This window comes from Lissotriton helveticus, chromosome 4_1 (genome assembly GCF_964261635.1).
Source record: "Lissotriton helveticus chromosome 4_1, aLisHel1.1, whole genome shotgun sequence".
Lineage (NCBI taxonomy): Eukaryota > Metazoa > Chordata > Amphibia > Caudata > Salamandridae > Lissotriton > Lissotriton helveticus.
The window spans coordinates 1,284,634,584-1,284,659,565 of record NC_136063.1 but is presented as its reverse complement, the minus strand read 5'-3'; the positions used below and the strand labels follow the sequence as shown (position 1 = coordinate 1,284,659,565).

Here is a 24,982-nt window from a genome sequence, read left to right as displayed (position 1 = left end):
AGGGGAAGGGTTTACGAAACAAAAGGGTTTAAATAAATTGGCCGTGTCAGCATAGTATGTTGTGAACTCCCCTAGTCTCAACCAACCATATTTTATATTTTACTGAGATTTGCAACTTTGAGGGTTGGACATGCAGAAGTAAGAGTATCACTAGAGTGACTGAAGTCGAAGGGTTTATGGATGTTATGGGACGTAGATGCTGAGTGAGGTGTGGACGAGAGCTGCTGCTGCAAAGAAGAACAGACTGGGAACATTCATTCTTGAAAGACAGCCTGATTCGATTGAAGATTGCGGAAGAATATCAAGGAGGGAGAGAGAATAAGAGAGGGTTGCGCTCAGGTGCATTGGGGTTCTAGATTCATCCTATCCTGATACTGTCCTATAGTCTTTGTCTCCTTATTCTTAATCAGGAGACCTGCACCAGTCCTTTGGGTTTTCTGTTTCACCAGTTGGTAACTATTATTCTGTCTTATATTTGCATATCCTTTTGCAAATGTGTGAGTTATTATGCCTTTTGTCTCTTTATCTATCCACTTCAAATGCATTGAATTGTTGAATGTGTCTGTGAATTGAATGTATTTGATGGATGAAAATGTTCTCCCCCATTAAAGTTGATGGAATTTGCACTGTGAATCTGTACAAATGAGCCTTAATTTTGACTGAATTATTAGATAAAAATGTAATGAATCTTACCCAAAGTCTGTGAATATTTTATTAAAAGTTGTAAGTTATAATTAGTTAATTTGTTAATATCACCATCAACTACTCGGCTAAAGGTCCATTGACCAAAGGAAGAGTGTTGATCTGTGAAGATTAGTTAGGAATTGATTAATCAAGATCAAAGTGAATATAAAACTTGACCCCCAGCGGAACAGCCAGGAAACTTGAATGTGTATATGGGCCCAATTTGAATTTATTGTTGACTGTGAAGTGTTAATCCTTGGCCTTCTGCTGGATCAGTTTTTCTGGTAGCAGAGCGATTGTTATTAACGATTAGTTTAGTGATTAATGATTATTGATTAGTGATTATTGTTTTGATTATTAACTATATGTTTAACATTAAAAAAGTTAGAGTCCTGTTCTATGTTGTCTAGAAGCGCAGGTACAGATATACCTGGGAATCCCGGAAACGGAATTTAGAAGAGTGTGGTAAATGGAAATCACACTCCAGGTTACTCGTTTGTTGTCATAATACTGAGAAGCTAGGCAGGGCTGGCAGTATATATTAGGGACTATAATGTATAAGAGTAGAGTTTGAGAGATAGCAGAGAGCTTGCCAGGTAGGTCCCTCCCCCCTGCTGCAGCTTAGCTCCACCAGAGCCTTGCACCCTCGGTCTCTGCTGCCCATTCCTGGGCACTGTCTTTCCTCGCCCCCGTGCCCCTGCTCGCCGTTCCCGCCGCTGCTGCCCCTGCGGCCCCGCCCCCGTGCCCATTCATTAACCCTGCCTCCCCCCTCCCAGCTGCTCCTCTCTCCCTGCTCCCCTTAAACTTGGTGGCAGCGAGCGGTGAGGAGAGCGACCCCATACCTTGCCAGGTAGGTCGCCCCCCCCCCCGCTGCAGCTCAGCTCCACCAGAGCCTTGCACCCTCGGTCTCTGCTGCCCATTCCTGGGGCGCTGTCTTTCCTTGCCCTCGTGTGCCCCTGTTCGCCGTTCCCGCCGCTGCTGCCCCTGTGGCCCCACCCCCATGCCCATTCATTAACCCCTGCCTCCCACCTCGCTGCTTCTCCTCACTCCCAGCTCACCTTAAAATGGCGGCAGCTGAGCAGCGCACCTAAGGCAAGCCCGTCTACGCCCGTCTGTGCCTGGACCCGCCCAGCGCCAGAACCCCTGGACCCTGCGAACGCCATGACACCAGACTCCATTACGACGCCAGCAGCCTCCACGCACTCAACGCCGGCCTAATTCACACCTGCTTCCAGGCCACCCCGAAACGGACCCACGGACCCTTCTCCTACAACAGAACCACCAAACTTCCAAGGACTGGATCCAACCACCTCCGCTGCATACTCCTCAACACCGGCTCCACACGCAAACATGCTGTCGAGCTCTAGGATCTGCTCGACACCTCTGCCCCAGACGTGGCCTTCCTGCCCGAGACCTGGTGGAACGACTCCTCGGCGCCCGACATAGCCATAGCCATCCCGGATGGCTACAAGATCACCCACAGGGATTGCGCCACCGGAACCAGAGGAGGAATAGCCATCGTCCACAAGTCCACCCTCAAGGTCGCCACGCACGCAGACAACACCCTCAACACCGCCGAACACCTACACTTCCGGATCCACACCGACCCCAACACCACCCTCAGAGGAACACTCATCTACAGACCCCCCGGACCCCGGGCTCAGTTCAGCGACTCCATCGCCGACCTCGCCAGCACCCACGCACTCGCCTCCACGGACTACATTCTCCTCGGGGACCTGAACTTCCAGCTCGAGAACAACAACGATGCCAACTCCGCCACCCAGATCGACAACCTCGCCAACCTCGGCCTCAGACAACTCGTCACCGCACCCACCCTCACCACCGGCCACAAGCTGGGCCCCGTCTTCTCCACAAGCACCCACGTCGCCTTCGACCACACCACCGAACTCCACTGGACCGACCACCACTGCATCCATTTCACCTTCAAGAAACCAACCACGCACCACCGCACCCAACAGCTGCCTCGCCGCTGCTGGGGCAAAGTCACCGAAGACCAGCTGATCACCACCCTCGCCCAGAACCCACCCACCGACCCCACCAACCCAGACACCGCAGCCCGCAACCTCAGACAGTGGATCGACGGCTGCGCCAACACCCTCGCCCCGCTCAAGAAACCCTCTAAAAGGCATGCCAGCAAGAGAGCCACCTGGTTTACCGACGAACTCCAGACCTCCAAACGCGCATGCCGGAAACTTGAGAAAATATGGTTCCACGAATGCACACCGGACAACCACGCAGCCCACAAGGACGCCACCCGCAGACATCACCACCTCATCAGACTAGCCAAGAGATCCTCCTTCAAAGACCGCTTGGATAATGCGCATGACAGCAAAGAGCTCTTCAGCATCATAAAGGAACTCTCCAACCCCGGCGCCAACGCCAACGACATCCCGCCCTCACAAGAACTGTGCGACTCACTTCTTCCATCACAAGATCGCTGACATCCACGACAGCTTCAACACCACGACCGCCCCAACTATGCCAGACTCCACCTCCCCTGTGAACACCACCAGCGCCATCGCCTGACCTCCTGGTCCAACGTCAACGACAACGAGACACGCAAGGTCATGAACTCCATCCACTCAGGGTCTCTGTCAGACCCGTGCCCACACCAAATATTCAACAAAGCAAACACAGCCATTGCACCCCAACTTCGGAAGGTCATCAACATCTCCTTCGAAACAGCGACATTCCCGGAAAGCTGGAACCATGCCAAAATCAACACCCTCCTCAAGAAGCCCAAGGCGGACCCCAAGGACCTCAAGTACTTCCGGCCCATGTCCCTGCTCCCGTTCCTGGCAAAGGTCATCGAAAAAATCATTATCAAGCAATTGGCCTGCCACCTGGAAGAAAACAACATCTTGGACCCATCCCAATCCGGATTCAGACAAAACCACAGCCCTCATCGCCGCCACAGACAACATCAGGAGCCTACTAGACAATGATGAAACATCAGCCCTTATCCTCCTAGACCTGTCAGCCGCCTTCGACACAGTTTACCACCGCACACTAAAGACTCGCCCTCATGAAGCCGGAATCCAAGAGAAGACCCTCGACTGGACCACGTCCTTCCTCTCTGGCAGAACCCAGAGCGTCCGCCTCCCACCCTTCCAATCCGAAGCCACCGACATCATCTGTGGCATCCTCCAGGGCTCATCCCTCAACCCGACACTGTTCAACATCTACATGGCCCCCCTCGCACAAGTGGCCTACCATCACGACCTCAACATCATCTCCTACGCTGACGACATCCAGCTTATCCTCTCCCTCACCAAGGACCCACACACCGCCAAAACCAACCTTCACGAGGGAATGAAGGCCGTCGCCGACTGGATGAGGAGCAGCCGGCAGAAGCTGAACTCGGACAAGACAGAGGTCCTCATCCTCGGACCCACCCCCTCAGCCTGGGACGACTCCTTGTGGCTGACCACACTGGGAACAGCACCAACACCCACCGACCATGCACGCAACCTAGGATTCATCCTCGACTCCTCCCTCTCCATGTCTAAGCAGGTCAACGCCGTCTCCTCCTCCTGCTACAACACCCTCCGCATGCTCCGCAGGATCTACAAGTGTATCCCGACCGAACAACAAAAACAGTGACACAGGCCCTTGTCAGCAGCAGACTGGACTATGGCAATGCACTCTACGCAGGAATCCCAGCCAAACACCTACGACGACTACAACACATCAAAAACGCCTCCGCCCGACTGATTGTCAACGTCCCCCACCGCAGCCACATCACCCCCCACCTGAGAGACCTACACTGGCTCCCCGTCAACAAGAAGATCAGCTCCAAGCTCCAAGCTCATCACCCACGCACACAAAGCACTCCACAACGCCGGACCAGCCTACCTGAACAGCAGACTCAGCTTCTACACCCCCACCCGCCAGCACCGCTCCACCAGCCACGCCGCTGTCCGCCACATCCAACGAACGACCTCCGGCGGCAGATCCTTCTCCTACCTCGCTGCCAAGACCTGGAACACCCTTCCTACCCGCATACGACAGACCCAAGACCTACTCATCTTCAGAAGACTCCTCAAGACCTGGCTCTTCGAGCAGTAGCAGCAACGCCCCCCCCCCCCCTCCCTTCAGTGCCATTAGACCCTCATGGGTAAGTAGTGCGCTCTACAAGTACTCTGATTGATTGATTGATTGAGAGCTCGCCTGTGGAAATTAGTTCTTACTCAGAAGAGGAGTATCCCTAGAAAAACAGGTTCTTCCCGAGCTGAAGTGAAGGATAAACAATGTTTTTTTTTACTTGTAGTGACCGGAAGGAATTTTGTCTTTGTAGCGAGTGAAGAAACTATCTTTGGTTTTAGTGGAGCAGACAGAGTAGCACTGTTTTTATGTTGTTACTAACAAAATTTTATGAAGAAAATTTAGAAAGGATGTTGTTGTATTACCTTGTAAAGGGAGGGTCAGTATCAGGAGCCATACTGACGTCACAGAGAGCTGCTCTGGTATTGGTTGAAGCAGTGGGTATGAGAAAACTGCAGATTGTAAATGGAGGGTCAGTAGTAGGAGTAATACTGACGTCACAAAGAACTGTGTTGGCATTGGTCAGACGAGTGGGGGTATTATAAGCTCTGATTGGTTAATAGACAGGTAGTGTGCTGGTATTGGTTGAAGAAAGGAGTACGTAGTGAGCCCTGACTGGACTGTTGGTGTGAGTCGGACTGGTATAGGTTGAGTCGTTAACGAACAGGGTTTGTGAAAATACGGAAGAGCTTTTGGGATTTTGCCGACTGAATTAGTTAAATTGCAAGAATCGGAAGGATGAAACTGATTAATAAAATTAAGATTTTTTTTTAAAAGGACAAGCGTATTGTTCACTAGGGAGGGAATTCTCATGCCACCTCCTAATACGCCTGCTTCTTATATGATGAAGGAAAGTGGATATCATACGTGTGTATGGTTGGAGAATTGGGTGGAGTATTCAAAATATGATGGTGTTTTAGCTTTCCCTGAGCATGGTACATTCAATGTAAGAATTCTTAAGAATTTGAGAAATAGGATCAATTCGTTAGAACCAAATCCTAGGTTAACACAGTATGAGGCTTTAGAAGAATGGGAAGTTGAGGCAGTTGAACGAGAGAAATACAGAGGAGGCAGAAGAATAAATAGAGGATTTTTAACCAGGTGCCCAGTTGACACTCAAGGAGACCAAATGAAAAGATGGAGAAGGGCTGTAGTAACGGAGGGTTTACACCCAGTATTAGTGTCTGAAGATCAGAAAGGGAGCAAGTGTAAGGAAAAAATGAAACACATAGGTGGGACAGGAATGGGGTTTGATGAGTCAAATGATGACTAATTAGAAGATATTTTAGTAAAAAGACCCGCCTCGTTAAGAAAATGCTAGAGATACAACTCCAAGTGCCCCTATGATGGGAACTCCATTGATTCCACAAGTTCTATATGATCCAACAGTTATTCGAGCCTCACAAGAAAAAGAAAGGGATGCATTGAATAAAACAAAAGTAGAAATAATTCAGAAAATAAATAAGTGTGGTTTAAATACCGAAGCATTGACAGTGCCAGTAACTATTGGTCCTGTTATTACATTGTATGGTGATAAACGAAGTGCACCAAAATCACAAAATATAGTAGTCACACAGAATAGCGCTAGAAAGGAGATAGACATATTAGAAGATCAAACTAGTCAGAGTGATTCAAATGTTTCATTATTGGAGCCCCCAAATATTGAGACTGTGACTGAAACCCCAAAGAGAATTTCACCCATAGATGCAAGGAGGAAAGTATCAACATGTCACTGCAGTGGCAGGAAATTCTACTGGATTTTCTCCTTAAGATCTGGAGGAATGGGCAAAAGGATTAGAAAAACAGAAAACGCCCCCAAAAACTATAGATGTAAACAAGTTGAGGGTAGATCTGGAAGAAATGATCATTGGCACGAAAGGTCTTGACAAATTATGTTCCTTTGGAGATGAAGAGTTGTTTTTGTGTAAAAGTATAACTTGGAGGACAAAGAATCTTCATGAAAAAATAGCAGAAGCAGCTTTAGAATTTGGAATAGAAACAGAGAAATCAAAAATACTACAAAAACCCTATAGATCAGATTTACTGAGAAGGACTTAGAAAGGTTGAATGCATCAGGAAGAAGATTGCAAATAAATGAATTAATACACATTTTGAAGAAATTGGGAGACGTAGATAAATGGAGAAGTAGATGGTCAAGGAAGAAATATGAAGCAGCTACAAAGGAAATATCCACATTTCCGTTGAGGGAGATAGAAAAGGTCGAAAGGATGTGTCCGATGAGAGAAGTCCCTGGTGGTGGATATGTTCATGTTCCATGGAGTAGGCAGGATATTTTTTCCTTTACAAATGATTTTCCTAGATTGCGAGGGAAACCAATTAAATGGTACAAGCAAGTAGAAAGGGTTTGTACAAGTTTCAAAGGGTTAGTTGAAAGATCTGGATGGCTTGGTTGATATAGTGGTCCCTACAGATTTAGGGACAGAATGTAAAATTACCGTTGATTGGCCAGCTGAAGAATATCCTAGAGACGCAAAGACAGGTGCGCCTTCAGAGGAAGTAATGATGAAATATAATCAAGTGATTACCTTTCTAAAAGGAAAAATTCCCCCTAAAGAAACAGATTGGGTTAAAATAGACAGAACAACTCAAGAACTTAAGGAGTCAGTACATGAATACTATGAGAGGCAATTGTAGGTATTAAAGCAGTATAGTGGGTTTGAGAACATTGGTGATAAGGATATGGGACATCTTGTGTATTAATTTGTGTATGGACTAAGATCAGAAATTAGTCAGATGATTAAACAGCATATGCTTTGTTGGCATAGCAAGCCAATTGAAGACATCCTAAGGTACGCAAAGTGCTGTAGTGATGACATTGATGCAAAACATTTAAAAGAGAAAATGATGTGGGCACAAGTGAAATTGGCAGAACATCAAGAGGTAGCATCTAGTTCTCAAAATGACAACCAGACGAATGTGCAGAATCAGAATAGTCAAGTATTGAATGGAAATAAATGAAGAGGTCAAATGAATAGAGATTAAGCGAAAAGGTAATACCCTTGTCAAGGCTGTGGAAAGCTTGGACATTGGAAGAATGAGTGTGGAAATATACAACAGAATAATGGGGTAAATCGCATTTTAAATCCACAGATGCAGAAAGAGGTGGTTGTGAACCAACACCAACAGATAGTTTCTCCTCAGTTACAGGTGCCACAAGCCCCTTTGCCCAACAAATTGAACGCTCAGGTGCTGAGATATAGTGTGAACACCGGATTCTGAGGAGAAAGTGGTAAGAATGCACAAACCGTTCAACAATATTGGATGCAAAGTGATGAGAGTGAATCGGCAATGAAACAATGACGGTGCCTGAGGGGGGAGGAGGAGTGCGTACTTGGCGCCTCTTTGGCGGTAGATCAGTCAGGTCCTTTTGTGGATGGAAAAGTTGAAGGAAATGACATCACTTTCCTAGTGGATACTGGCGCCACCCGTTCTACTGTGAGAACAGCAGAAATCCCAAACCTACCCCTCTCAGGAGAAACTATCCAAGTTGTAGGAGGCTCAAATGAACAGATTAGGACCCCAATCACAAATCCAAAAGAAGTGAATATTTGAAATTTCAGAGACATGCATCGGTTTGTGGTATGTGACTCACGTCCAGTAAACCTATTGGGTAGAGACTTACTTTGCAAGATGAACTGCACCATCTTTTGTATACCTGATGGTGTGGCTTTGCAGACACCGGATGAAGATGTGGCTTTCAAAATGATGCTAACAAAACAGGGAACAAAAGAGGATGAGATGTTTTCACTTCTTAATGAGAGTGATTTACCTGATGAACTAAGAAATACAGTGAGATCAGATGTGTGGGATTTTATGGGAAAGGAGATTGGTCTAATGGCAAGGGTAGACCCAGATAGAATTGTGGTAAAAGAAGGTATCACATATCCAAATTCACCACAATACAGAATGAGTCCTGAAGTCAAAGCAGGAGTTGCCCCAGTCATTGATCAAATGTTTGAACAAGGTATTCTAAAAGAAATATTGAGCAGTCCTTGTAATTAGCCAATCATGAGACTTAAAAGCCCAGTGGAAAATATAGAATAGTGCAAGATTTGAGGAAAATAAATAAAATAGTAGTACCCTGTTGTCCTGTAGTGCCAAACCCCGCAGAGAATCCTTTATCAGATACCATGGGATGCACATTGTTATACAGTGATTGATTTGTGCCAAGCATTCTTTTCGATTCCATTGCTTCCGGACAGTCAATATCTTTTTGCTTTCCGGTTCGGAGACCCTGTTTTGGCATGGTGCCGAGTTCCTCAAGGGTACACAGAGATTCCTTCAATTTTTAACCAGATTCTGAAAAGATGTTTAGAGAATTTGGTTATGCCTGGAAAAGGTGTCCCCAGAAAAATTACAGTTTTGCAAACAAGAAGTTCAATATCTGGGACATATGATAAAAAGAGGAGTCAGAAATGTAACACCAGAAAGGATAAAAGTGATTTGACATATGAGCCTGCCTAAAACTAAAAAGGAGGTGCAAATGTTTTTGGGAATGGTTGCATATTGTCGTCAGTGTATTAGTGGATTTTCACTGCTTGCAAAACCTTTAATAAGGTTGACACTAAAGGATATGATGGATCCAATTGAATGAGATGATGAAAGTGAGGAAGTATTCATAAAATTGAGAAGTTGTTTGTGTCAAGCACCAGCACTAGGAATGCCAGATTATACGACAGAGTTTGCTTTGTTCTGTTGTGAAATGGAAGGTTGTGCACTTAGTATTAACCCAGAGACATGGATTGTCACAACGCCGAGAAGCATACTTTTCTGCCACTCTGGACCCAGTAGCTGCAGCATTACCTCGCTGCTTGAAAGCAGTAGCTGCTACTTGTGTGAGACTGGAACAGAGTGAATCAATAGTGATGGGACACCCTATAAAGGTGTTTGTACCACATTCAGTTGAGATCCTTTAACAAGGAGACAGACTCAACATTTGACCCATAGTCGGCTGACCAAGTATGAGAGAGTAATTTTGGGTGCTGAAAATGTAAGTGTGATAAAATGCACAATGATGAATCCAGCAACCTTGTTGCCCGATTCCTATTGCAAAAAAGTGAAGGAAGAAATTGATCATGATTGTTTGGATGTGACAGAAATGTGCACAAGGCCTAGACCCAACCTCCTTGACATTTCATTGGAAGAGTCAGACTTTGTACTGTTTGTTGATGGGTCATGTTTAATGGTAGAAATATTGCTATAATGTTTTCTTCCCCCTAAACGCACTGGGGTAGCGACTACTTACCCCCAGGGCTTTCCGTTGGGGTTGGTTCCTCGGTGGCATCTTGCGGAGCTCCGGAGTGGTTTCTGGCTGGGCCCGCAATGGATTTTGCCGGTGCCGGGCTTCAGAGGAGCGGAGGGGGAGGAGCCTTGGCCATAGAGTTGCAGCGTTGTGGGGTCCTGTCTTGCCTCCTGCCGAGGGCTTCCATGCAGCAGACCTCTGGTGAGCGGACTCGGGGTTTGTGGCTCTGTAGGCGTATGAGGTGCTGCAAGGCATCGGACTGTTTGCTTTGCCTCCCGGCCGGCACAGCAGGGCCCAGGGAACCCCGGGGGGACTGGGGACTGGAGATTGTGTGCTTTGGGAGCTGAGCAGGCTGTGAGGAGTCGCGGGACGCTGGGAGGTTGCAGTACACCTTGAGAAGAGGTTTTTTAATTTCTCTTCCTTCATTTTCTCGGCAATCGGCTGCCTGTCCTAGGCATTCGTGTGCTGGCCAGAGGAATTGAGGCTGGAGTTAGCAGACTTGGCAGTTTTCCTTAAACCTCAGTGCGTCCTTCCAGGACTACAGCACGGTCTCTTGCACTGGTATTCAGCCGCCCTGGGCTGAGAAGGGGGTGCAAAACCCGGAGTCTTCTCCGTGAAGCACAAGGGTGTTCCTCTGTGGGTGAGGTTAGCGCAGCAACAACTAGGAGGCGGAAGGAGGTGGGGGGCCCATGGCTAAGGTGAGTGGGGGTCCTAAGCAGCCGTCAGAGCTGCAGGAGCCGGTTCAAGAGCAGGAACAGCGGAACTTAGCCCTCTTAGACCCCGTGCCTGCAGTTACGGAGGTTAGGGGGAAACCTAGGGCCAAGCGAGAGGGCAAATTTTATTCTGCATTGATGGTATCACATGGTGTTAAGGGCCTTGGAGTTATTGAGAGGAGGGGCGAACCTCAAGTCGATACAGCTGATATTGTATGCAGTGTTAAGGCTCCCCTTTTCCCACAGGTACCTAAGGGTATACAACGGTAACCACGCATTTTTTACAACGCGGTACCGTTACCACGCTACTTTTACCACGCAAGTCGTTACCACGACTTGCGCTGGGGGGCGCTCCAGGATAGTAAATAGTTTAATTTACTATCCAACTCCTTTCCCTAGAGTCCACGGGGACTGGAGTTGGAATAGTAAAGTAAAAAATTTACTATCCAGCGCCCCTCCACGCAAGTCGTTGTAACGACTTGCGTGGTAAAAGTAGCGTTGTAATGGTACGCGTTGTAAAAGTACGCGTGGTACCGTCATATATCCGTACCTAAGGGCTCCAGCGCTACTAGTGCCTTCTGGTCGCAGGGTTTGAGTCCTGAGGTCGGCTGCAGTACTACTAAAGCGTCTTCTTTTCTGTGTGCGGAGGTTAAAGCCATACGTTCTAAGGGGGGTAAGTTAGTAAAAGCTCCCAAGGCCTCTAGGGGTGCTAAGGCTGCTACTCTTGCTCTGAGACAGGGTTCAAAGATAACACCTTCTCTTCGATCATATTTTAAGGCTGTTCCTCAGGTTTTGGATCTAGCTAGAGAGATTCAGGTTGCTACCTCCCCGGCCTCACCCTTTTCTACTCCTTTTTCTCCGCTTGTTTCTGCCTCTGTCTGTTCGTTTGGGATAGACTCGGTGATTTCCATGGAGTGAGGCCTTTTAGACCTGAGCAACATGGCTGCAAGTAGCGAGTTACAACCGCTGTTAATAAAGGGAACGCCGATCGATAAGAACTTTGATGAGCAGGCTGAGCTGGGAGAACTGGTATTAGAATCAGAATTCGATTTGCTAGGGCAGTTCTCCACACAAGTTAGTGACCCCCAGCCAAAACAGCAAGAACAACTAAAGCTGTGAATAGAGGAAAAGGCATCAGTAGAGATACCAGTGCAAGTAGCGGAAGCAGCGAACTCTGAGCAATTAAACTTATTAGAGTCTCCACTGGGGAACCAGACCACTGATGCGGATTGTGCTGATCCTATACAGGAGGGAAGTATCGGGGATTCCTCTGACATTATGTTAAAATCAATGTTCGTATTCTTGACTTCGGATATAAAAAAAGGGTTTGAGGTCTCCGCTGCTAATCAGGCGGAAATAAGGAGCTTTTGTGAGTCGCTAGACAATAACATTGATGGCCTCAACTCTGGAACTACAGCCCTCGAAGAAACAGTGGCCGGACTTTCACTCTACTTGGACCAGGCCAAGGTTGACATTGCCACAATTAGAAAAGAGGAGACCAATCTCTCTGATCTGATGGAGACGCTAGAAAATAATGCTTGACGTAGTAATTTGCGGATTCTGAATATACCGGAGGGAAGTGAGGGCTCAGACATTAGGCAATTTGTCATAAAGCTATTAAGGGAGTCCTTGGAGGTTGAGCAATCAGAAGAACTCTTGAGTGTGGATATCCAAAGGATCCATAGAGACCCTTTTAGGAAAAATCCTCAAAGAACCAAACCAAGGAAGATTCTTCTTAACTTTCACACCTATAGCCTCAAGGAGTCGGTTGGGTAGGAAAGCAAAAAAGTTCCTCATTTTTTTCCTGGTCATTCTTGATTCTCTGTTTTGTTTTGAAGTGATCTTTGGCATGATCTCTTTGCATTGGGTCGATAATTTTTTTCCTCTGGCAGGCTCCAGTAGTATTGTGGGTGATATGCAACCCAGCCATGAATAATGGCAATTTCTCTCCTGGAACATCAATGGCCTTCGTACCAGTCCCCGTAGGGACAGGATTTTACAGTATCTACGTGATTGTGAGGTGAGGGTTATTGTTCTCCAGGAGACACATGTGACTGAGATAGAATTTCATGCGCTAGCTACAAAAAATCCATGGGTGGATTTTTTCAGCTCTACAACGCAATTTACCCATAATAGGGGAGTTGCGATTTTGTTAAAAAAATCATTGAAAGCTCGTTTAATATCATTTATGCTAGTAGATCCCTCTGGGAGATGGGTTATCGCTACAGTTATTATTTCAGGGGGGCAATTTACTATTGTTGGATACTACGGCCCGATTCTCGATGACCCCTCTGTCCTGGAATCTCTATTTCTTCACTTACTTTCCTTTCCGGAGCCTGTCATTTTTTCTGGTGACTTTAATTTAGTTCTTGACCCTTTGTTAGATAAGTCATCAAGCAGTCAAGCTTTGATTCACTCGAAGTCTAGAACTCTCCTGTTGGCCAATATCAAATTATATGGTTATCTAGACATATGGAGAGGTAGGTCGGGGAGGCAAATGGGAGTCTCTTTTCGAAATTACAAGTACCATCATCAATCCAGGATTGACTATGTTTTAATCAGTCGGTCACTGGAAAAGGTAGTGAAGAGTATCACGTATCACCCCTTACATCTATCCGATCATTCAGCCGTTTTGATGACATTGGCTATGACTGATTCGCTTAAAGTTGTTCCTAGAAGTCGGTCCTTTGATCGTTCTTTGCTGGTGATTCCGGATGAGATTTCATTCTTGATAAAAGAAAGTGAGAGTTTTATGAACATTAACATCGGTTCGGCTAACTCTGTAATAGTTTGGAACTCATTCAAGGCCTTTCTACGGGGTCAAATAACTAGTAGGGCCTCTCATAGGAGTAAGGTATATAAAATGGAAATATCCTCTAGTGAGGACGAGATAGCTAGACTCCAAGGTGAAATAGATCTGCACTCAGCTGCCTCCCCTTCTCTTTTGTAAAATCTAAAGATTAAACTGGTTCGTGCAAGGGGGGAGTTAGATTCAACGCTTAATTCCCATATCCTACAGAGGTGGGAAGTAGGTCAAATTGCCCACTTTCAGTACGGTGAGGGTGCAGGGGAGCTTTTATCTTGGAAAGCAAAGACCGATCGGGTCCGGAATAACATTAGCTTAATTAAGATTGATAACGCTTCATATTCTTCAGACGAGGACATCAGGACAATCTTTCGATCTTTTTTCGAAGATATTTATACTGAAGATAAAACTATTAACCAAGCCTCTGTTAATGCATGGCTGAATGAGATCTCTTTGCCATCATTGACCCCACAACAATCTATCGTATTAGACCAAGAGATTACCCAGGAAGAAGTTAAAAAAGCTATTCAGAGCACCTGGTCTGGGAAGGCGGCTGGACCAGATGGCCTCCCGGCCGAGATTTACTGGGCTCTTGAACATGGGGTTGCTCCTTTTCTAACCATCTTGTTTAATCAAATTTTTCAGCAAGGGTTGGCACCACCGAAATCTTGGGATAATGGTTCCATTACCTTAATCTTAAAACCAGGTAAATCACCATCATCTTGCGGGTCATACCAACCAATTTTGATTCTAAATGCTGATTATAAGCTTTTTTCTTCCATCTTGGCTAATAGGTTGGGTTTAGTTGCGGGGGGTACCTTACATCATGACCAGAGAGGCTTTGTTAAGGGGCGGCATCTTTCAGATTTGGCATACGATCTTATAGGGGCCATTGATATTGCTTCTCATGCCTGTTTACCATTGGCTGTTCTCACTCTCGATGCCACCAAGGCCTTCGACAGGGTGAATTGGTCATTCCTGTTGGGGTTCTTGGCTAAGTTTAACATTGGTGAAGGCTTCTGTCGGGCAGTGAGACTGCTCTATCGGAATCCTACGGCCTCTCTGTTGGTGAACGGAGCATTGACTGACACCTTTAACATCTCGCGTGGAACGCGGCAGGGCTGCCCTCTTTCCCCTCTTTTGTTCGACCTATACATTGAGCCCTTCGCACAGCAATTGAGAGACAATACCACCATTAAGTCTTTCAGCTACAGGGGTTGGGATCACAGGGTGGCCTTATACGCGGACGATATTTTGATTTTCTCTTCTGATCTTAATTCTGCCTTGACGGCTGTCATCAAGTTAGCTCAGAACTTTGGCAAAATCTCCGGATATGAGGGTAATGCCTCTAAAACAGAGATTATGACCTGGAACCATGAGCACCTACCAGTTGGGGTTCACCCCGGCCCACGAATGCAATATCTGTGGTTGGAAGTTGTCCATGACATTAATAAAATTGTCGACACTAACTTTTCTCGTATTGCTCGGGAGTGTAGGCAACTTATGAGATCCTGGACCTCGTTGCCATTATCAGTCATAGGGAGGGTTAATTTAATAAAAATGACGGTCTTGCCAAAGATTACTTTTTTGTTTAATACCATCCCTCTTTATTTTAAACCTTCAATGTTTGTCAAATTACAGAGTGATGTCAATTCTTTTATATGGGCACAAAAAGCATTGAGAATAAGTTGGAAAAAGTTGAGATGCCATAGAGAGAAGGGAGGATTGGCAGCCCCAGACCTCCAAATATATGCTTGGGCATTTCAACTAAGTCATTCTCGAATGTTGCTTAAAGTACCCACTTGCGCTGGAATTGGGGATATGTTCAGAGCAATGCTCAGCGGGGATGGCCTTGCACAGGATGGGTTTCTTTTTAAGTTCGGGAACCCAACATTTATCAAAAAAATTAAACTGAAGGTTCTACAAGGGCTCGCTAAAACATGGGCCAAGGTTAACGCCATCACAATGACTGGTTACTCCTCAAGTAGGGCCCCCCTTTGGGATTCACCCGGGAGCCCTAGGTGGCTCATGGACAGTCTTGCTTTGCCCTTGAGGGAGGCCGGCCTGTCAGTTTGGGGTGATCTATTTGTTGATGGAGTATTATTACCATGGGAAGTTTTAAGTTCTACAGTTGGCCCTAATTTTTCCAGATTTAAATACATTCAAATAGCCAGCTGGACACGCTCCCAGGCCACCCCTAGGTCTAAACATCTACTAGGGGGTGGCACCTTGATAGAATCCCAACTTGTCGATAAACCCCCAGCTAAAAAAGAAGTATCATTGTGGTATCATCTAATTCTGGAGGAGATGGAGGGTGATTTCCAACTGCCAGAAAAGCTTTGGGCAACATCTTTTCCAGATTTGGAGGTGGGAAGTCTTTGGCCCACTTCGTTTAAATTGTCATGGGACATTGTCAAGCCAGCCTGGCTTTGAAGAAATCATCTCTTTGTTCTGCATAGGGCCTACTATTCGCCCCAAAGGCTTTCTAAATTTTTGACAGACCGTCAAGTCTCCTGTGCAAAGTGTGGGGCAATAGCAGCATCTGATTTACATATGTTTTATGATTGTCCACTTCTAACTTCTTTTTGGCATTCTATTAGTATTTCTCTTACAGCCAGTTTGGGTTACCCGGTCACGTTAAATCCTGCTTTAATTATTTTTGGAGTTACGGAGGGGGTAGTGGGTCCTTCAAAAAGTTTGCTCTTTTATTCCATTCTTCTGGCCAGGAGGGAGATATGCATGAAGTGGAAGGATTCAGCTCCACCCTCCTTCTTCGATTGGCAGGCCTCAATATTGCAGGTATCGAAACTCGATTTATTAAGATCAGGCAACCCGAAGAAAAGAGCATTCTGGCATCTTTTAAAAACTTCGAAAAACGAAAGAATAAAAATGAAATGAAGTGAAATTTCTGAGAGAGTTTGACAAAGTTTTTTCGACATAGAAGAATACATAAGTATGAGACCATTAAGGTCATGATAACATTGTGCACAACTCCACCTGCAAGTGGGATTTCCGCTTTCTCTATTTTTGATCTTTTAAAATGGGTATTGTTCTAAGACCAAATACAGGTTTTTTTTCCCCCCCATTTGGTCCAATGATTACGCTGCTTTTGGTTATTCCCGATTTTCTCTGCGAGCAGAACCCCAACCTGTAAAACTTTATCTAGGTTGTGGGTACTCCGGTGCAGCAAACTATTACCCTGAAGGTGCCTGAGTGAGGGCCGAAGGGAGTTGGATCTCACTAATTGGTAGGCTGGTATATATTATGCCTTCCAAACCAGATTTCTGAGGTAGTGAGCCACTCTTGACTGACTCTTACAACAGACCAGGGTGGATAATGAGGACCAAAAAAACCCCCCAAAAAACATGGTATAATCCAAAGTTTAGAGTAGTTGCCGAAAGTCTCTGCCAAAGATGTTTGACTTGCCAACTGCAAATTTCAGGGAGAAAGACAGTGGTCAGTTGGGGAAATATTGGAAAAGCAGAGAGACCATTGACAAGATTGTAACTAGACTTCATTGAGTTGCCACCGTGCAACGGTTTGAAGTATGTCCTTGTCGTTGTGTGTCGGTTTTCTCGGTGGGTAGAAGCTTATCCAATGAGGAGGAATGAACGTCTCACAGTTGCCAAAGTTCTTCTGGGAGATCTCATTCCTCCTTTCGGATTTCCAGTCACTTAAGAATAAGATAGAGGACCTCTTTTAATAATAAGATAATTAAATTGATTTGTGAAGCTTTCACAATTGAGCAGAAATTACATTGTGCCTATCGACTTGAAACTTCTGGAGTGGTTGAGCATTTAAATGGCACAATAAAATCCAGGTTAGAAAAATAGTGTGCATTCACTTCACTGAAATGGCCTGACGCTTTGCTCCTTGTATTGATGAGTCTTAGAAGCATACCTGACAAAGAACAGGATTAAGTCCACATGAAATCCTCATGGGAAGAGCAATGAGACAAGCATTTGTACATGACAACAAATTGGTGAATATAACTGATGATCTAGTGTTAGAATATTGCAAGGGACTAGCTGATCTGGTACGTTTTTATCTTACCAGGTTGGAGAGGATGCAATCACAGCAGAGCCAAACCAAGCTCATGATTTGTGTCCTGGAGATTGGGTTGTGGCGAAGAAGCACACGAGGAAATCGTGTCTGGAACCTAGGTGGAAAGAACCACATCAAATCAGATTGGTTACAACAACACCAGTAAAGTGTGCTGGTTTGCCAAATTGGATTCATGCCAGTCATACGCAAAGAGTCCTAAATCCACCTGAACGACAAAAGCAGTAACTGGTATAACAAAGAAAAGAGCCAGAAGCTGAAAGTTGTGAAGTCGGAGAAATCAGAGAAACAGACTCAGAAGAGCGCATTGAAGACGAACAAGCAAGTACAAGTAAAGTAGAATTGGGCACCAGCTACTGGGACTGAAGAAACTTCTGTAAAGACCAAAGGAGAGATTGAACTTGAAAGATCAGAACGAGCCTTTGAAGAAAACCTAGAATCAGCTCAGTCAGAACTGGAAGAAGAACTCATTGCAGAAAACCTAGATCCAGTTTAGTTAGAATTAGAAGAAGAACGCATTGCAGAAAACTTAGATCAAATTCAATTGCAAGAAGGAAAAGAAAAATAATCCATTGTAGAAAATTCAGATCCAGTTCAATTAGGAAGAGGGAAAGAATCAATTAGAGAACATTCATATCAAAGCCAGTCAGAAGAAGAAAGGAGAAAAGGAGAGAGTCCAAAACAAAGACAAACAACAGAAGAAGAGACATTAGGGAAATCAGAACAAGACCAGCCAAGAGAAAGAGAAAATAAAAGGACACTTGAAATAGGTGAAGAAGGTGAAAAAGCAGGACAGTCAAAGAGGGTCCGAAAGAGTGATTACTGGCCGAGTGGAGTGAAAAGACTGAGATACATTCTGATAGGTTTCATTTCTCCATGCCCCGCCCACTGCATACATTATGCTTTTGAGTTAGCAGAATGTGTCTAACTACTGATATATTCATTTATGCATTTACGTTTATATTCTTCTATTAGTTATTCATTTATGCGTGTGACATTATTTCAGTTTTCTTAGCTTGGCCTGTGTGCCACCATTTTTGAAGCATTTCTCTCTGCGTGCGAGTTGCACTTGCTCATCCCCCTCCCGTAGGAATAGGAATATTCCACATGTCAGCAGTTTTGTCTCTCAGCTCACTGTGACTGAAACTACTAGCGAAACCTCTTATCACTCTGTTCTCATGTGCTGGAGATGCTAAGGCCTGGCTCCGTGTCCTTGGAGCCAGAAGAGAGAATGTTGCAATTCCAGGTGCAGATGCCTCTTGTATGAGGCCATTGTTTATCCTCTCCGGGGTCCAGTACTTTTCCAGTATGGGCGTGTTTTACTCTGCCTTTTTCTATTATAATGTGTTACTGTGATGATATGAGTCAGTCCTCTCACCACACTCTTAGAGAGTGAGGTCAGACAGGGCCCTCTCATATGGGAGTTTGTGGCCTAATAAAATTGCTTGTTTATTCTTCTCCACTGTCCGGCTGACTTATTATTAGGTAACTATAGGTGAGAGTGGTAAGTCACTCAGGTGGATTTGAGCCACGCTTATCAGATGGCGCCCGAATAGGGACTCCGTGATAAGGATCTTTCTCACCCGTAAGTGGGTAGCAGAAGGCCGGGGACCCTCTGGTCGGCACGGTGGGCCCGGGTACCCACTTTGATGCCGAGCTTGGTTCTCGCAGCGCTGCCCCACCCTGCTGATCGGGAGAGGTCCTGGTTCATGATCCTGCACCGGAGTCCAGAAGGCGGAACCTTGGAGCTGACCGTGTTGGTCCCAGCAGCCGGCGGTGGAGAACGGTGGATGTCGGTTCTGCGAGCAGAAGGTGAGTGGTCCGACTGTTGATTGAGGGAACTGGGATGCTCCATGAGACCGGTGTGTCTCTGAGACCGGTGTGTCTCTGGTGATTGGAGGAGCCGGTGTGCTCCTGGGGCTAGTGTGCTCCGGGGAACTCAGAGTGCTAGTGGCGCTCTGACAGACTATTGGTGATGAGGGTTTTGGGTGGATGTCTGTTTTAGAGCACCCGACCGGGTGGTACTGAGACTGGAGTGTGGCTCACCACGGTTAAATACTGGGAAAGGACCCAAACCCCTAGTGTGAGTGGTTTGATGGAAGAGTCCCAGATCTTCCGGGGTAAAGTGCGCAATGGTCTGCAGTGCCGCCCGGGTGGCGGATGTGTCCTCCAACTTCAGAACAGTTAGTGTACTGTTCGGTCTGCGGTAGGGTCCAGGTTCCCCAGGACTTGGTCGACGGGCCTTGTCCCATTATGGTAACACGTGTTTGGCAGGGATTCAATACATAGGACGTGTGTGTGCGTGTGTGGTTGTGTGTGGAGATAGTTGTTTGGTTCTTTTGTGCCTGGGTATGTGTGGGTTCTTTGGCCGTATCTGATTGAGTGAGTTTGGTGGTGTTTGATGGAGTGTGCAAGATGCCGTGTTTCACTAAGTTGCAATGTTTTAGGTGTTGCTGCAGTTCAACTGATGTCAGATTGGCCAAGAGCCAACCCGCTCATTTAGAAGACTCTTGATTTTGTTTAATATTTCTGATGCAGTTAAGATAGATCACTTGCAAGAGAGATTGTTTGCTAGGCACTGCTGTCAGAGAATGTTTGATTCCTAAGGTTGTGGCAGAAAGAGGAAATTTTAGTTTTAAAAGAAGACAAAATATGTACATTTAAAGTTGCTTTTAGTGGCTCAGTGAGCCAATGTGAGCAGTGATTAAGAGGATGGGTATGTATTTCATGTAACATGTTTTATTTTTTTTATAATTGGTTTGGGTTGAGAGCAGTCTGTGGGCTGCCTTTTGGTTGTGTAAATGTTTGTTTGCATGAAGTGAGTGCGTCTTGTTGCATAAGTTAGATTGTCTGGTCCTTGTGAGCTATCTGAGATGGGTGTGCCTGACTATCAGTGTGTTTTTCGTGTAGTTTAAAAGTGCATGCAGGGCTGTGCTCTGTGGAAAAAGTATTTGGTTTCTTCCATTTCCTCAATTTGTGAACAGTAGAAGATGGAGAAAAAGGGATTTGATTACCAGTAATAAGAATGTACATTAATAGAATGTAGGAAGAAGTGTAAAGTTAGAAAGAAGAGAAATTTTGAATGTTACAAAGAGTTAGGAAGGCTTATTGGCTTTGTCAGCGCCAGACCGAGGAGACGAGCGCGAGGCAGATTTGACCTTGGTGGTGAATGCCAGGGGAGGCGGAAGGCTGGCTAGCAGCCCAGAATTCTTAGCAGACGGTGAAAGTGAAATGCAGTTATTTAGTACGTTTTAAACATGACTTGTTGAATGAATGTGTTTCAGCCCACAATTTAGAATAACAGTGTGGGAATATTATTAGGTTCTGGAAGGGTTGAGTAAAGGGGAGAGAGTGTGGGCAGAGCTCGGAAGATTATTTACAATGGAAATATAGATGCTAGTAACACAGCACAGTAGATGTGACCTTGTGTGATGACCACATTCCAATGGGTTCGCAGAAGCACCGAGAGAGCGAGAGGGGAGTGCAGGCAGAAGATTATGGGGGGGGGGGGGGCTAGGAGACTCTGCTCCTGGCACAGAAAGCAGATATACACAGTTGGAGCCAGCATCAGCGAGTCTGCATAATTATGAGTTCTGCTCTTTCCAGCGGACTGCTGTGGGTTTGGACTGAAACTGTTCAGAACACATGTGATTTAGAATTAGGAACAAAATTAGGAATAACTTTCAACAGGTTATTTCATTTGGACATAGAGAATTACACTTTAACATGGCCTAGTCTGAGAAAAGAAGGATTGTTTTGAGAACAATTAATTTACTAAATATGTTAGTGAGTGTTACTTCTATTGTTTGAATGGTATTCAGTAAGTGATTGATTTGTGTGCAGTTTAATGGCAAAAAGAAAAGAGAGATTTATTGGTTGTCTGTCGTGTTCTAGTTCAATAATAATTGAGTTGGGGGGTCCCTGATTGGCATACTGATTAGTGTCTTTGCTAGTGGATACCAGTGGAGAGTACTGATGATGCGAGGGCAGGTAAAAATATTGACTGTGTTGCTCATAGGAGCGGCCTGGTGGGAATGTATATATGTGTGTAATGTCTATATGTGTGTAACAGTATTTGTATGCAGTTTGTCCATGGGACACCATTTGGGCCCAGTGCCCCACCCGCTGAGTGTGCAAACGTCTGCTAGTGTGCACTGGAGTATTTAGTATGTTCTGGAGGTGAGAATATGGCGCCCTTTTGTTTAAAGTTAAGGAATGGCATTGGTTATAAGAGGGCTCATTTACACAGCGAAAGATGATTGTGCAGAAATATTTGGTATTTTAATAACAAGAATGAAAAATTTTGCGCAAATATGAAAATTCCTGGCTCATGACAAGTGAATGAGGTGCTTGTAAATGTATATCTTTTCCCTTTTTGATGCTGCATTAAATGCCATTACCAGATTGTCATGTGATTTTCAATGCTGCTAAATGTTTCATATTCTTGGCTGACGGTTAAAGAGGTTAGAAATGGTTCTTGTCTAAGACAGCAGACAGGGTTTTCAGAATGGAAAGTGAACGGTGAATTGGTATGAATGAGTTCCAAGCATAGGTTTTACGGTAAGTATTTGTGGAAGGTATTTTTACTAAGTGGTTGTTTTTGTCCAATATTTTCTGTGTTGTTGTTTCTTTTGTGTGTGTGTTTTGATTTGTTTCGTTTCAGGGTAATGGGAAATATTTTTATCTGCGTGTTACGGTGAGTATTGATGCAGCTTTGTGCTGGACAGATTACGTGTGCACTGACACCGCATGATGTATGATATGTATGAGAAAAAAATATAGTCCTTTCAGTAACTAATATTGTGTTTTCCCTTTTGTGGCCTTTGTGCTATTGTGTGTTTTATGGTTTCTTTGGCTTATTGTGCATTGCTTGCTCTGTTCTGCGTGGATGGTATGCTGATCGATCTTAAGCTTGATAAATTAAGTAGGCCAGCACGCTGGGTTTTGGGCCACAGGCTCACTGTGCAGGAAATGCATGGCATCGTGTTGTGTGTCGCAGCTCATTTGCATGCGTTACAGTGAATTTTCTATGCTTTCTGTGCTTCACACAGCAAGTATACCTGCTGCCTTGGTATGCTTGTTTTTATTTTCTGTATGTCTCTGTATTGTATTGTTTTGATAATTCTATTATTGATACTAGAACAAGCTCCTCTATGGGGAATTTGTTCTGGTCCCTAAATTTCACAGACAACACTTCAGCAGTGTATGTCTATTTGGTTAAAAGGGGTATGGAAGGAAAATACGAGAGTTCTACGGTGTACTTATGGTGTTGTGTCACAAACTTGACCATTACCTAAGTAATTTTTGTTCATTTATAGATTTTCCTTTTGTGCCATTTCCCTAATGAATGTCGCATAGTGCCTAGATATGGGGGACTTCAGCTGTGTCCCAGTTCCATTCCCTTTTCCTTACTACTCTTCCTCAGATACGTTGTATTAGATATTAATAGGCACACATATCATTTTATTGCAATGACATTTCTACATGTGCTAAAAGATGTTCTAGCCCTCTCAAAAGTGCTATGTATCCCCTAGAATATTGCTTATGCTCAGGGCTACACCCAGTGGTTGATGGTATTGACTGAAGTGAAATATGTTTCAGATTTCCTTCTGTCAAAATGGGGTAGGAAGCTAGCTCCCCGCTAGCTCTCATATACATTAAAACTAGGTAACATGTGTATTGTTCCCTCCTGTCCTGCTTTGATCTAAAAGGGGAATTAGACGTGGGTAGTTTTGTTCTACAAGTGTTGGGTAAACGGAGAGTTTTTATTAGAGAATTATTTTAATTGGATAGGGATGAAAGGAAGGGAACAGCCCAATCAATCAATCAATCAATCATAACACTTGTATAGCGCGCTAGCGAGGGTCCCAAGGCGCTTGGGGGGAAGGGGTCCGCTACTGCTCGAACAGCCAGGTCTTGAGTTGCCTCCTGACTAGTGTTTCCTTATTTGACCTTTGAAGGGAACAATAGGTCGGTACCTTTGTATCACATTCCTAGGTAACAACACCATTATTGTGCAGCACTAAGTAAAGGTGTACAAGTCTCTTATCAGTTAGCCGGTATAGTTGAGCTGATATTCCTTATGAGAGCTGTTGAACAGGTTTTCCCCTAAATAAAATGTTACATGGTCTAGATAGTGAGAAAGGTGAAAAGATGCTTGTGTGATCCTCAACAGTAATATTAAAGATTTGTAGAAGTTAGTTTCCTGCTGCCTCTATAATATGTGAGCATGGTCATGAGCAAAACATATAGTTGTTTTGAGTAAAGAAAAAGAATATTAGAAGTGTTTGAAGTTTTTCACAACAGTGAAGGTTCATAAAGTAGACGCTGTGTGCTCGCTATAGGAAGAGCGGTTTGAACTTCCCTTTTTGCTGTTTCTCAAGTGCAAATGGGGGAATACAACATGTCTGTTTTGTTTAATTTTTTCTCTTCTCTTAGAATTCAATAAATGCATACGTCCATCTACAGGTAATACAGCGAAAAGTCAGATATGTAATGTATTACCTATTGTCAGTGCACAAATTTATTGATAGGTACGATGTGTTCACCTTCAAATTGACATGGGTAAAGCAATATGAAAGCACAGAATAGACCTCATTTGGTTTCTTTGAATTTGAATTTTATTCATATGCCTTGTCTAAAGATCTTTGTTCTATTCATCAGCAGGTAGCAGACACACTGAAGCCGCTGCCTGAGGGGCCCGGCCACAACTTCAACCCAGGGGACTGGGTTGTGGTGAAGAAAGATAAGCGGAAGTCCTGTTTGGAGCCTAGATGGTCCGAACCAAAGTTGGTGCTCCTCACCACCCGCACCGCACTTCGAGTGGAGGGTCGGAAGGCGTGGACGCATGCCTCCCATGTAAAAAAAAAGTTCCCCTTCCTCTACCCTATGATGCGTGGGTCCGAGGTGGCGTCGCAGATCACGAGACGGAATGCGTGCCTCAACACCTCCCCTTCTCTGATGCTTTACTGATTGGGGAGGAGCACAACGAGAACGCGCGGAAGCCAGCCCTGAGTACAAGTAGTGAGACTTCTTTTGGTCACAGTGCTCAAACGACAGAAGTCACCTCTTTTCAAAGTGATCCCCAATTCTGTTCTCAGACCCCGAAGTGCGAGGGAGCACTCGCTATAACTTGCGGCCCAGGAAAGAGAGGCGAAAGAACTGAGCACTGGAAGAAGGGCTGAGATAGGGATTAGGAGTGGACTATATTCAACAGGTTAGCCTAGTAATAGGGATGGACTGCTGAAGGAGCCCTGGTGCACTTCTGAGACACTGCTGAACGGGACACTAGAGTTGTGCGTGGGCCCAAGATCAGTGCTCCTGAGTTGCTGCAGTTGTGTGACTCCGTCGAGGGATTAGGGTTTGCGAGACTGAAAGCCTGCCTATGAG

General features: G+C 45.1%; 1 protein-coding gene across 3 annotated transcripts in view; it reads right to left on the bottom strand.

Moving 5' to 3' along the window:
* The window catches only part of LOC144829079 (putative 2-ketogluconate reductase), a 384,668-nt gene that overhangs the window by 310,830 nt on the left and 48,856 nt on the right, over nt 1-24,982 (bottom strand). For 2 of the 3 annotated variants that reach the window (XM_078687852.1, XM_078687851.1), the window contains exon 3: nt 17,585-17,690. The exons of the other annotated variant lie outside the window; for it this stretch is intronic. The gene's annotated coding sequence lies outside the window, so the exon portion shown is untranslated. The remainder of the gene's footprint in view (nt 1-17,584; nt 17,691-24,982) is intronic. 3 annotated transcript variants of the gene reach the window in all.